The sequence below is a fragment of the Marmota marmota genome, unplaced genomic scaffold (genome assembly GCF_001458135.2).
Source record: "Marmota marmota marmota unplaced genomic scaffold, marMar, whole genome shotgun sequence".
NCBI classification, from domain to species: Eukaryota; Metazoa; Chordata; class Mammalia; order Rodentia; family Sciuridae; genus Marmota; species Marmota marmota.
The window spans coordinates 2,967,434-2,981,804 of NW_026000141.1; the positions used below are offsets into that span (position 1 = coordinate 2,967,434).

The following is a 14,371-nucleotide window of genomic DNA, read 5'->3' on the forward strand; positions in this document are numbered from 1 at the left end:
GCATAACGTCTACCTCAGGGGCACAGCAATCTGAGGGTTATTCCCTTTTCTTATTTATATAGGCCAAAAAGGAGATGAAAATAATAAGAACATTTTTTCTGAGGATGTGGGGGAACAGCTTTCTTAGACACTGCTGGAGGAATTGTAAGATGCGTTGCCCACTGTGACGATGTATTTGTCATTATCTGGCTAATGAAATCGAAAACGTGCCTCCATATGGCCCTGCGACTGCAGTTCTGGGGACATCTGCTCCAGATAAATGCCCAGCCGTGGCTGTAGGGGGCATGTACGTGGGTGTTCCTTGTAGCATTTTTTAAAAAACGCCCAACAGTAGAAACCAACCTAAGCATCCCTTAGGAGATGAATTGGATTTAAAAAAGGTTCATCTGTGAGCCTTATGCACCACGGTGGAGAACAACTTGCCTTTCTGAGCGTCCACATTACCTTGACCTGAGAGTGGGACTCTGAGCAGAGGGCGGGGAAAACTCCAATAAGAACATGGACAGCGTGACCACTCACACAGCTACTTAAAGAGCCCCACAGAAACGTGCCACTTCAGAGAGAAGCACTGAATGAATGCAGGGGAGGGGAGGGGAGGCGAGGCCTTCCTGGGGAGTCCAGCCCGGGAAACACAGCGTCAGATGCAGGATGCTCTGGGCGTGGCAAGGACAGAACCATGGGTCTTGTGCAGGTGGCCCTGAGTCTGCCCCTCTGTGCAAGCTGTAGGCACTGGCTCCTCTGGGAGCAGAGCCCCAGCAACACACACCGCAGTGGCACTCCAGCTAAGGGGAGTTAAGAGCCCAGCTCTCTGTGGAATTATGCCCCAGCCTGGGCTATTCACCCCTCCCTGACGCTCGATCAAGCCTGTTCCTCAGCCACACCGGGGAGTGTGAGGCTTGCCTTAATTTACCCTTGCTCCACTTTTATTACATCCATATATTTGCTATTTAATAGCTCCCATTTCCAAGTAGGGAAACCAATCTAGAATTAAATTATTTAACATCCCCGTTCCATGGGAAACAGCAGTGAGTTACTGCTGCGGGTCTTTGTGGGGAAACTGCTGTTGGTGTTGGACGGGATCTGCGGAACACCCTGAGACGGAAACACGGGCTGCTTTTTCGGCTGGAGCTTCAAATGCAGCATAAGTAATAACCCAATAGCAGCAATGACTCTATTAGGCTGCTTGCTGGTGCTTCACGGAGGCACCCGCACGCAGGAGGTCGCCGCTAATGTTGGGTTGCTGTGGGGTTGTCACTGAGCAGAGATGACAAACCTGCTATTGCTTCAAGGAAAGAAAAAAAAACTTGTCATTCATTGGAATCACGAAAGCTGTCCGGGGTGGCAGAAGCTTCCAGCATGACACTCAGTGTTCTACGTTTAACGGCATCTGTGCTGCTGTTCTTTCTCATGCACGTTTCTGAACTTGAACTTTGGAGTGTGTGTCGGACGGGGCAGGGGGTCTCTCATAGGCACAGACCTTCGTGGCCCTTTTAAGGGTGGAAATCTTCAGCATCCACACTATAGAGAAAAAAATACATCAATATCCACATGTGTGCCCTGTCAGTATCTACGTGTGCATGTCTATAGACCTACCTCTGTTTTCCCATAGCCTACCTATAGGTCATCCATATGGTTCAGGTAAAATGCATGCATCGTACAAAACATGAGCATATTCTTTTATGTGCTGAGGGTTGGGAAGATCTGTAGTCACAAGGGTTCTGAAGTGTTCCTTGTAAAGAGGTGGGTACACTGCGCTCTGCCTGAGCACCGCAGCTGTTTCTCAGGGAGGGGACATGTGCTTGGCTTAGGTGGGTCCCTTTGGTGGTTTGGGGCTCCCCAGAACTTCAGGTGAGCCTCTGTGCTCTGAGCTTCCTGATAAATGCTGGGCTGGCCCTGGTTTTCTGGTGGCCCAGCTTGATGGAGCAGATGGTGTGTTTGGGGGATCTGTTCTTGACGGTCTGGGGAGCAGCTTGGAGGATAATGGTGTTTTATGGAACATTAGAGAAAGAAACAAAAGAAAGATCATAGGATCCATCCCGAGAGGCCTTACTTACCATCCCACTGTGAAAAATACCATCTCGCTTTGAATGTTCTAGAAATTTCATTGTGACTGTTCCCTTGGACAGTCTTGCCTACCTTATTGTTTACATACAGAGGTTGGGACTTAAGTCAGCTCTTCAAGAGGTTTTCTTCTGACAGCTTTCAACATCCAGACATGAGCCAGCACATTGGGGCGGGTCCCTGGGACTTCTGAGTCTTTTAACCCTGTTCAATGTAACACCCGCCGGAGAATCCAGCCATGAGGGCAGGGACTTTGTTTGCCTACCCAGAGCCTTTTCTTTAGCTCTGAGTACAAAATGCACAACCTTGCAATTACCTGGGTCTCAGCTCACACTCAGGGAGAACAGGAGGTGTGCTCAGGGGCTCACCTTCACTGCAGTCCAGTTCTCCAACACCTCTGCCCCAGAACCGCTCTCCTTTGGCCCCTTTGTACTGAATTCCTGTTTCTATCCCAATTCCAGGCAAGTGTGGCCTCTTTTCTGTCAATATAATTTTGCCTTTTCCATGATAGCCCCAAATGGGAAACTCCCCAGTGTCCGTCACCTGCTGAGAGCATAAACAACTGTGGCATATTCAAGCCCTGGAGGCTGCTCAGAATTGAAAAGGAGCAGGCCTGTGGTTCACTAAAATCACAGAAAAGCCTCAAAAGCATTGTGCTGAGCCACAGAAGCCGGCTTCTCGTGATGGCATGGGTCAGGGCTGCGTTTTCCTGGTTCCCAGATCTCATTCTGAGTCAACTGGTTTTCACTTCCCATAGGGATCCACTGAGTTATTGAGCACCTGGCTACTTCCATTTCATTTTTTTCTGAGTCACCCATTTATTTTCCTTTTTAAAATGTAACCTTACTCTTCTGCAAGTTTTAAAAACTTTTTCTAAAAGGAACCCTTAGCTTCAGTTTAAATGCTTTGTGATCAGTGGCAGGAGAAGTGGTCCATTAGCCAGCCATCCTAATTATAGGTGGCAGTAAGAGCTTTTTCATCTCACTGTTTTGAAGAGGTTTGTTTCTTTAAACTAAAGATTCCAATCAGTAAATGCAGACGGCTCTGGGTACTTAATCTTTGTCTTATAGGCAGACCCAGTTTTTCTGCTGTGGAATTAAGAGGCTGGGATGACTTCGCTGCCCATGGCAAAGCCGGTGACCTCTTTTGCTGTAATGTGAATGCTAAAATACCCTGGAGAATACGAGTTTCTCCTTTGTGGACAGAATACCAATAGAAGATGTAATTGTATCAGGATCGATTTTGAAATGTGCAGAGAAACTCAGCTGAGACTGTGCGTAAGAGTCCTCCTCTTGGCTCAGTGGACATCGGTCTGGGGCTTCTTTGTCTGCAGCCACTTAGCATTGTCCCTGCACAATGTCTGTGCCTGGGGGACTTGCTAAGTGCATTCTGAATACCCTCATGGAGGCACATGATGCATGTGAGCTGGAGAAGCATTTTATTTCATTTGTAGGTCCTTCTTGTAACAGATCCGCAGGGAGAAAACCTGCATGGAGCCATTGAAGGAAAGGGGACCCCATGTGTGCCTGTGGCGGCCACATGAGAGGATGATTGAGAAGTGAAGATGTGTTTCAATATATGTAGCCTTATGGTGTGCACATCGATTTCCTGGAATCTTCAAAAGATGGAGGTTTTACGGAATGCAAATGGCTGGGATTGGTCTAGGTCTCCCAAAGCTCTGACAGTAGCATGCTTTCATGGTGTTGACTGTATCGACATCAAGATCACCTGTTCCTTTAAGTCCTTTGACATTTGGATGCAAGTAAAAGGGAATTCATTTATTCACAAAACTAAAGAATAGGTTGCTCTGGATTCAGTTAACTGCAGAAATCATACAATGGAGGAGATTAGTTTCATGGAGTTGCAGGTTGAGTCTCCTGAGGGCAGGTGGCACCTGTGGGGCAGCAGCGGGTCAGTAGGTCTGCCCAGACTGAAGTCCTGTGCTTCATACTGAGTCTTGGGGAGGTGGAGGGTTGGGTCAAGGGCAAGTGTGTTAGGTGCTTTACTGTGTTGAAAATAACTATGACTTGACTCACCCCAAAAATGCCAGCAGAGGTATTCCCACCAGGGACTTCCCCAAACTGTCCCTGGGTGGGGGCCAGTTGGGGTCCCAAAGACAGAAGCACCGAACAGCAGGGTGACCAGCCTGAGGCAATTCTCAGGAACACTTATATGGAGGGTGCTTTGGGGACTGCAGGGAGCTGCCCATGTGTCCTGGGTGAGAGGGCTGGGTGCAGAGTCACTGTGACTGATTAGGAACCTTGGCCCAGGGCTGGGTCTCCTTTATGCATTTCAGCAACATGTGTGATCTGTTAGAGCTAGGGCAACAACCTGACAGCTTCATCAGTTGGGACAGCCACCTGGCATCATCTACACCTTGGCAGGGGTCCAAGACTGCAGGGGAAAGCATGTGGCCTGCCCAGTGACCACTGGTCAAGCCACTCTGCTCTCTGAGCCAGACAAAGAAGCAGGTTGCTGGGGCCTGCGGTTATGAATGTCTATTGGTCGAAACACGCCCAGCAAGTTGGGGGGGGCCTCAGGGGAGAGGTGCCCACCTTATCTATCTATCGATCGTCATCTATCATCTATCTATCCACCTACCTACCTAAGTACCTGCCCCCTTCCCTCCCTACCTATCTCTTACATTCCTAGAACCCCTAACAACTTGCAGACTGCTTTGCACCTGCAAATCTGTGTTTCCTCCCAGTTGCTCATGGTGGCCTCTGAAACAAGGGCCCTTACTTTTTGGTGCCCTGGATTTCAACAACAGTTCTGGGTTGCCTGTGAATCTTTTCTCAAAATAATGTTTTTAATTTCATAAAACACAATTCGTAGACTGAGGAATTCTAATATATTGAAATGCAGTGTTCAAAATATATTGAAAATTGAGACATGGTGAGTTCTACTGCAGCCTGAATGAAACCTTGGAAACATGTCCCCTGTGTGTCAAGGGACGGGTGATGGGAAACGCCTGTTACCGAGCAGCGTGGTACAGAGACCCCCGTGGCTTCCTGGGTGAAAAGCCACCATCCCCACAGCCCTGGCTGTGACATTCATTTTTGAAGGATGTGCTGGTTTCAATTTGAGGCTAAAGAAAATAAGGATGCATTTTTTTTTCTCATACAAGTTCATAGACCCCCTGATTCTAAATCTGTACATGCCATATTAGTAACCTTTCCCTTAAAGAAGCCCCGGTGTCTTAAACTGGGGTGAAACATACAATAAAGCAATCACATCTTTACCACGTGGAAGCCTAAGCTTTCTGAGGCCACAGCTGAGAGTGTCAATGTGTTAAAACTTCATGAATGTAACCGTAAACAGCAGGAAACTCCACAGAACTTCCTGTGCCAAAGAGCAGTAAGTCTTGCCCAGCATGTGTGGGTCTCAGGGTTCAATTCCCAGCACCACAATCAATCAGTCTATCAATCAATCAATCAATCAATCAGATAAAGTAAAAAGAAGAGGAGGAGCCGTATGTCCACAGGTGCCGAGATCCACTGAAGTGTTTGTTAATCTTTAGATGTTCTGTTCTAGGAATTTATCTTCAATCAATAGTCAGAAATAGCATGCTTTCCACACTGGCATTAATAATAGAAAAACTGGCAATCCCTTCACTGCTAGGAAAAGAGGAATGATTAAGCGTCCTTAGCAAATTTACATAGCAAAATGTAACAGAGCTGATAAAATGGTGTTGGAGAAAATTTCCTGGCATGGGTAGATGCTGTCAATTACTAGTGTGTGAAAAGGCATAAAACATAATGTATAGATTAGCAAGTTGGTAAGTTAATAACCACAATGTAAAACACACACATGGACATATTTAGGACATATGCATGCACACACACACACACACATGCGTGCACAAGACTAAAAATGAAATATAGCACAACTTTAATGACAGTAAGATTGTGAGTGATTTTTTTTTTCTCCTGAACTCAAATCATCCCCTGAGAAGAGCAAGGTCAAATAAAGCCAAAGCCCACCTGTATAGTACATTGTGAAACCTCTTCCTTCCATGATTGACAGTCTCCAAGTCTTCTACAATAAGCATGTGTTACTTTCCCAATCACAAAAGGCACATACTGAAGTTTTAATTCTTTAATTATTTCCTTGGAGAAACATAAGCCCTTCTTTCAAGTGTGAAATTAGGGTGGGTGTGATGGTAACCATCCAGGTATTAGGAATGAGCTGTTGGCTCTCCGTGGAAAAAGAGCTTTCTTTGGAAATTATTGCATCCTGGCGATCACACAATGGAATACATCAAAACATTTTGGTTGACATTAGGAGCACAATGCTAATTTCTCTTTGCTTTGGAGGAAGAAATAGCTGAAATGCTCATAAGCCACAACATACAGGGACTGATGACCCTTTGCAAGGTATGTTGAATGCATCTATTCTATTACATGGTTAGCTTAGGAGATATATTAAAATCATGCCAAGAAGAAAGGCAGTCAATGCATTTTGAGGTGGTTGATGGCATGAGAAGTTGGATTAACTTGGGAAGCATAAATATCATCCAAAAGAAGCCGTGCGTGATTTCCCTGTTCCCTGGTCCACCGTGCCTGCCACGCTGCTGGCTGCCTCCAAACTAATTTTGGAGTGACCTTGTGATGGGGTTATGAGCCTCAGAAATTGTATCGGAAGCCTCAGGCAGGATTTATGGGAAGATGTGAATTGAATTTTGCATGGGGAGGGAAATTTCATTTAGTATTTATTGTCAAGTGCTGTTTTAACGTGGGTCAGTGAAACGGCCCGACACCCTTGAAGCCGGTCCTCCTGGGTGGCCGGCTGCTGGCCCAGGGAACAAACCTGCAGTGTTTCTTCCCGGTCCCTTCTGACGGCTGGGCCTTCTTCCTCTCCCTTGGTTCATTATCTTCAGACTTTCCCTCTTTGTTAAAGTATCATAAGCTCCTCCAGAGCCCTCAGTGGGGAACTGGAGTTAATCTCTCACGTTGTAATACTATGCAAATGAGTTTTCTCCTGCTTGTGTCTCGCGTGTGCTGTTGGACACACTGAGACAGGCTCTGTAAGTGTTCTACCTCTGCTTGCTCTAAATCTAGCTCCTTTGGCAAAAACATCACCCCCGTGTTACAGAACATGAAACTGAGGCCCAGCAATATGTAGGTACCTGACACTGGCCCCCGTGGAGGGCTGGAGAATGCCTCCTGTCCCACTCCCACCTCACCCCAAAGAGGCCTCTGTTCTGGATCCTGCAGCCTCTGAGTAAGTTCCTCCCCGAGTACAGAGGTGTGAGCAGGTGTGAGCAGGTGTGAGCAGTGACTAGTGAGGGGGGCGGAGGAAGATCTCACTGCAGAAGCAGGAAACATGACAGGCGGATCTGAGGGAGGGCCTGAAGCTGAGGAGGGCAGGTGGCCTCTGAAGATGAGGGCCAGGCAGTGGCTTCTCTCCTGAGGCCTCCAGAGGGACTGTACCCAGCTAACACCTGGATTTCAAACTTGAGGCCCTTCTGGACAGGGACAGGTGAATCTGTGACGGTTTAAGTTGTGACACTCCTGGCAATCTGCACCGCAGCCCCAGGAGCTGTGTGTGTCCCTGGTTCCTCTTGCAGGAATGAGAGAACTAGGTGTCAGGCCCCAGGGAGGTGGGCCCAGAGCCTAGCTCCTGTCACCAGGCTGTGCTGAGGAGCCTCTGGACTCAGGTGGGATCACCTGCCAGCAGGGAATCCAGGCAATCCAGCTGGGTGGACCCTGCTGCGCAATTGGGCATAGGCAGAGCACCTCTGGAGGGAGAATTTTGTGGCCTAGTTTTAGGAGGGGGGTGTGAGAGATGTCTTCATGACAGTGCTCAGGGGGGAAGGCAGGAAGGTCAGGGTGGCCTTCTGGATTCTGTTGCTCAGGGCCTGGTGCCTTCTCTTGGAGCATCTCGTTCTGGGCTCCAGCACTATGACCACACCCAGTGGTAGAAGCCGCTCTAAGGCTTTTTGAAGCCTGAGTGTTTGGAAGGTCAGGTTCTGGTCACAATGCCAGCACCCTGGATGCCCTTGTGACTTGGACCATGTTTCCTGAAATGAATTCAAAGGACCAGGAGGGGCTGGACAGTCATGAGACCCAGCGTTTCGACCCCCAGGGGCATCGGGCAGGTGGGCTCCTGATTTCTTCCTGGGAGAATCAATCATTGTGCAGATTAAGAGATAAGTGACATCAAGTGAGTAGTTTGCACCTGCAGTACTTAGGGAGCAAATATTGAGTGAGAACGAGGAGTTGGGGCTCTGGGAAACTCTGTGGTAATGGCCTTGCCTAAGGTCCCTCATGCCACAGAGCAGCCATTGATGCCAGAAGCTCTGATGAAATGCATCTCTCCGAGTGACCAAGGAACAGTGCTGTTAGGAGCAGCCTGGCTTTCCATGGAGGGGAATCACTGATCCCAGAGCACGTTGTCTTGCCTTGTGACCATGTTTTCCTACAGGAGCAGCACGTCAATTGGAGGGCAGAGGGCCCCAGCTTCAAACAGATCCTCGCTATCAAAAGAATGTTCTAGAAGCCCGTTCCAGCCATCTTAAACCTGCACCCACCTGGAGCGGTGGAGCCGCAGCAGAGCGGTCCCATTCAGATATGGCACAGGAGGGGTCTAATTGACACCAGGCACTTCCTTAGATACTCAGGATGCAGAGAGGAACGAAGCCATCCTGCATGTTCCTGCAGCCCGTGCCCAGATAAATCACTTCATCTCACCCAGATGAGTGCAATGAGAGACATGGGCACTCACCGCTGATTTTCTCGGAAGCCCCCATGTTCCACAATCAACATAGCCCTTCAGTGTTAGGAATCAGACCATAATTTGACAACTGCGGTGTGTCAGAAGGAACACTGTGCTCATAGCAAAAAGCCATATTCTTTATTTCTGTATCGGTTGGGATTCTGTCTGCTGAAAGTGACAGAAAACCTGGAAAATAAAGGGGAAATAAAGAAAGAGGTTTGATTGAGATGGTGGTGGCGGTAGAATAATTGGCTTCTGAGACATAGTCTTGAAGTGGACTCTCACATCTGGTGACGCGGTCATTTCAAGATAGTCTGGAAGCCTCTGGCCTCTTGCTTTCAGAGGGGGCGTCTGTCTGATTGCTGTGCTCGTGGTTATGGTCAGACTTAGGTACTTGCCTCTATGTATGTGTAGGGTGGCAGCAACGGAGGGCATGTTGCCCTCCAAAAGCCTGGGCTCGTTCACAAGGTCCATTTCTGCCACAGTCTGGCTGGGCACAATTCACGAGCCACTTATCAAGCAGAAACAAACTTTATTTTTAGAACACACAGGAGGCACCACAGGAGCTCTTCAGGAATTCCCTCAGAGCCCAACTGCCACCACCGGCTTCCCACGAGCCTCTCTACCCCCCACTCCTCCTGCTCTTGAGGCTGATTGGCTGGGTCGCGTGGGCGGAGCCAAAAGAGTCCCCCAATGAGCAGCTCCGTGATCTGAAAGGGCGGGGAAACAGCCCAATGAGCAGCACCGCAGAGGAGCCAATCAGCTGGCAGCTGGAAGTTTGCTGGGGCCCTCAACAATTTCTACCTCTCACTTGGGGACAAGCAGCTTCCATGGCTGGGGACACCCAGGAGCTGTGGAGGGCTCTCTGGGATGCACAGAGGACTGCAGCCACAGCCAGGCACCCACTTCCCAGCCTCCCAGGAGACACAGCCCCAGCCCCAGAGCAGCTGCAGATGCATGAAGGAGGAACCCGGGCCAAACCCTCTCAGCTCACAGTGCCTGAGCCTCAGACCATGAGGGCAGCTCATGTTGCTGTTGCTTTGTCCCACCATCATACAGCTGGAGCTGAGAAGATGTCATCTGTGCCCAACGTCTCTGCCACCAGGTTCTGGCCTGAGCTGGCTACATTTTCAGAAGGACTCACCCTCTGGATGATAAATTGCTTACAACTCTGTAAGATTGGCTCACACCCTTCTCAAGTCCAGTAGAGGAGACACTCTGAGTCTCTGTCCAGCAGTCTCTCTGGAAATCCTGGGGCATGCTCTGCTACCCCAGCCTGGACCTTGGGCCTCTTCCTGGATATCTCCATGGCCCAGGAGTAATGTCAGAGCCACCTACATGCAGGGGCATGCTCCACAGTTCTACTAAAAGAAAGAGGGACCTCAACAATTATTGGAGTAGCTTCTACATGTCAGGCACAGGGATAAGTTCTGGGTGTACCTCAGGGAACATGGATGACCACAGAACATTTCTGTCCCCTACGGCTTGCATGCAGCAAGCAGGAATGGGCTACAGCACTGTGTATCCAGCGCTTCGTCCCACCTCTGTCCTTGGATAGCTCAGCCATGTGGCGTCAAATGGACAACTGTCTTTTAAGCCTTATTTCCCTCATCTGAAGCATTAATAGATCTCCTCTCTCCTGCTGTCTAAGGACAGAATGAGGAGATAGGTGTGGAAACACTGCATAAACCACTGTTTTCAGTATTAAAATCAAGAGAAAAGACTTGCAAATCCTACTGCTGACCAAGGAGCAGCATCCAGAATAGATGACAGAAGACCCAGGATTTTTTTTAAAAAACATGGACCACATGCTGGAACAGAGGTCACATCAAAGTATGCAGGGAAACCACAAGACCATGAGGTGTCAGAAACACCAGTTCAAACCAGGAGATCCCAGCACACTACCAAGGCCACGAGAATGCTGAATTGGAAAAGACCAGCAAAGATGGACGCACATATTCATAGTGGTTTTATTCACAATTATCATCGGGTGAGCTGAGGAGCACCAAATCGAATAGACTGAAAAATTAACAAGAGTGAGGTACAGTACACAGGACATAGAGGGACCACAAGGAAAGAAAGACGTTGCTGAGTGTGAGATGCCAGATACCTGTGGTCACACTCTCCTCCTGTGAATGTCACCAGGAGTGACAGGAGCAGGTGGGCAGCTACCCAGAAGAGGTGGACCCTGAAGCAGCAGGTGCAGGAGGGCCACAGTGGGTGGGCAGATGTGTCCCAGAGCTTAATTGTGGTTGCATTTACACAACTGTCCACGTTTATCAAGAGTCACCCCACGGTGTGTGCAAGATGGGTGCACTTTCAATAGGTAAGTTGCGATTCAATGATTTGATTTATGAATAAGTTAATATTTAACGATGGCCTCGTTGAGCTCCAGGATCCTAGATGGGCACAGTCCTGCTAAAAGTGGCCTGGGAGCATATTGGCAGGCACGGCTCCCTGTGTTTCCAGAGCGAGCAGAGGCGTTCCAGTCTTCAATGGGCTTGATTGCTCAAAGTAGCGGGTCCAGGAAGCAATCTGTGTAATCACCAGTTGCAATATGGTAAACTGGGAGCCGGAGCAGGCCTGGGGACCTGTTTCATTTCTCCCACGCTGGGTTTTAGGACCAGGACCCTTCCCATGCCCGTGTTGACTTCCGCCTTCTCATTCAAAATGATGAGGCCTGCAGTGCTGGGGGTGGGGGTCGGGCTCTAGCAACCACCTCTGGGATGGAGCAGTGCCCTTTGGTGGGGACTGCATCCCGCTGGCGTTAGTGTGCTTGTCCATCGCTCCTCTCAATCCCAGATCACTCCTTGCAGTGTAGCTGAACTTCCTGGTTCCTTGGGGTGTGGGTGGGGGCTGGTGTTCACAGGTGCTTTGCTACAGGCAGCATCTCCTTTAATTTTCATCCCAGTCCTGCAACACAGGTGTCCTTATTTCCTTCTCTCAGGGGAGTAAACACAAGGTCCAGAGATGAAGTAACTTTCCCAAAGGTGCTTAGCCAGCAAGTCCTGAATCTAGAGTTCAAACAATCTCTTTCCCCTTCAGTCCTTCCTATGGGCCCGCAGGAGGAGGAGGACAGAGGAGAAGGGCAATTATTTAAAGAATAAGGCTGATTGTCATTGTCTGTCTCCTTTGTGCTTTCCTGCGCCAGACTTTCTAGTGCTTCCTCTGGCACACAGTCAGTGCTTCATTGATGCTGGTGTTGCTGTGGAGCCAAACTGGTTTCCTTTCCAAACATTATGTTTCTTTATTCCCTTCATGCTGGCCCTTGAAAAAAATTCCAAAGCATTCAACGTGTTGTAGACACTGAAAAGAGCTTTGCCTGACGGCATTTGAACTTGAGCGTGACCTTGACCTTGCCTGACAGCAGTTGAACTTGGGCATGACCTTGACCACCCTTCTGCTCTTGCTGCACTGTGTGTTGGCTCCCGGGCTCTGCTTTGCCTGTTTGCTGTGTGAAACACAGGAAAAGCTGGGTGGCCTTGGGTCAGGTGGGCTGGAGTCCACACTCAGGAGCACAGAGGGAGAGCCCACGCGGAAGCCCCAAGGCTGACTGGACAGTGGATAGAACGCAGTTCCTGCAAGGGCCATACAGTGGCCCTTACAGACGATATGGTGGGAGGGAGGACAGAAGGACATGAGAGAAGGGTCAGATGAGGGACAAGGGGAGGGAAAAGAGGAGGGGAATAGAACAAAGAGGAGGAGAAACGGGGGAGGAGTAAAGGAAGAGGAGGAGAAAGAAGAAAAGGCAAGAAGAGAAGAATCTGGGAATCAGGTTTCAAAGAAGAATGGACCCAGACACTCCTGAAGCCATAGGGAAACCGGGTCAGCGGGTGCCTGCCTCCCATCTCCCTCCACCCCAGCTCGGCCCCTCTGAAGTGTGTGATTACGTAAATAAGCTTAAAAGTGCAGGTTACTGTGGGTCATGGGGGGGTCGGTGGCCTGCAGGATCTAAGAGACATTGCCCTGAGAGGAAACCTATTGAAAATTTGTGAATAAGATATTTTAAGATTATTAAAAAGTCCCTCTGGAAACACTCCCTGTCTGTATTATTCAACTTAACTGTTCCTGTTGCTGGGAATCCTCATCCCCCAGCTGTGCACAGAGATGGAAGGATCTGGCCTTCCTGTCTGCTCCCAAGCACTCTGCCCCTATCTGTTGGCTCCTTTGGATCGTATCTCCCCCTGGAGGCTCCTGGCTTCTTTGAGTGCCTCTGTGGGCTCCTTATGTGTGACACAGAAGTATTCAAGGCAGCTAGAAAACACTGAATAATAGAAAATGGCTCTTGTTGAGCCTCTGCTGCCTTGGAAGGATGTTGAAGGCAACCAGATTATAAAATCAATGTCTTACAGTCCTGGGCCTCTGCTGCTTGGGGCTGACCACAGCCTGTTCCACATTTTTTTAAATTTATTGTGTATTTTGGGGGCAGCTCTTATGGGCTTTGCTGTAGAGTATTACCAGGGACAGAGGAATAAACAGGACACAGGGTTCCTGCCTTGGTAATCTTATATTCTGGTGTGAAAAGAAATTGAGAGGCACCCTCCCCAGACATCAGGTCATTTATGTTCCTTCTGTCCTCTGGCTCCAGGGAGGGGGTGGCCTGATCCCAAGATAGCCAATTCCTGGGCCATGAGGATTGTTCTAGAGATGGATGGGTGGTATGTGTAAGTCCAGGGAATTTCTTCTACACTGGGTCTTGTTCAGAAAATAAACTATTTCTTTTTGCTCTTTCTACCAGCAGCTGGTAAGATGTCAGCTTGGATATGCTAGCAATGAATTTACCGTAAATCAGCACAGCTCTGCCTAGGAACAGTACTCCCAGGGGAAAGAAGGAGAGAGACCCAGAATCCTGGGGCGGTGTGTATACACCTGAATCTAGCTGTACCTGGAGTCAATCTTTTTCTACACTCTTCGCTTACTTAATCATATAATATCTATCTGTGTAAACCACTTGATGTTTTTTTTTTTCCACTTACAGACTGCCCTGTACAGGATACAATTCTAGGAACTAGGTCATTATCACGGAGTCTTCAATTTTTTTCATAGCCCATGTCACAGTATGGATCATGGGGTCCAAGGACCAGTGTGCCTGGCTGCAGTCATTAGCAGGAGCACCATTGGCACCTTCTACAGGCTGTAGGCCTTGTGTTCTTCCCTGGGGGGACAGCAGCTTTTCCCTCGACCCGTGTCTACAAGTGGGGAATATTCTTGCCCTTGCTGTTCCATGCTCTCGCTTCTTGTGCCTGACTGACAGGCCGTTCATCTAATGTCCAGTCAGCAGGCTGCCCATTGTCACTTGGGGTGAGAAAAATCACAGAAATTGAGAGTCGGGATGGTAAGGTCCAAGACAGATGTGTATTGTATAGCAGGAAAAGCTGAGTTTGCAACTTACTGAGGATTTCATTCTGCACCTAGATTGTTAAAAGCCAGTTCATGTGACATCCAAGGCAATGATGACCCCAAACATGTCGAATTTAAGATCTTGTGCCGCTAACCTCTGCCCGTCACCCCACCAGCACCTGGGAACCTGTATTCTTCCCCCACTTCTATGAGATGGGATCTTTGGGATTTCACAGTCTCTCATGTGGGACCA

General features: G+C 48.8%; 1 protein-coding gene across 4 annotated transcripts in view; it reads left to right on the forward strand.

Moving 5' to 3' along the window:
• Positions 1-14,371, forward strand: part of Tmem132d (transmembrane protein 132D) — a 496,798-nt gene that overhangs the window by 234,753 nt on the left and 247,674 nt on the right. The gene's annotated exons all lie outside the window — the stretch shown is intronic.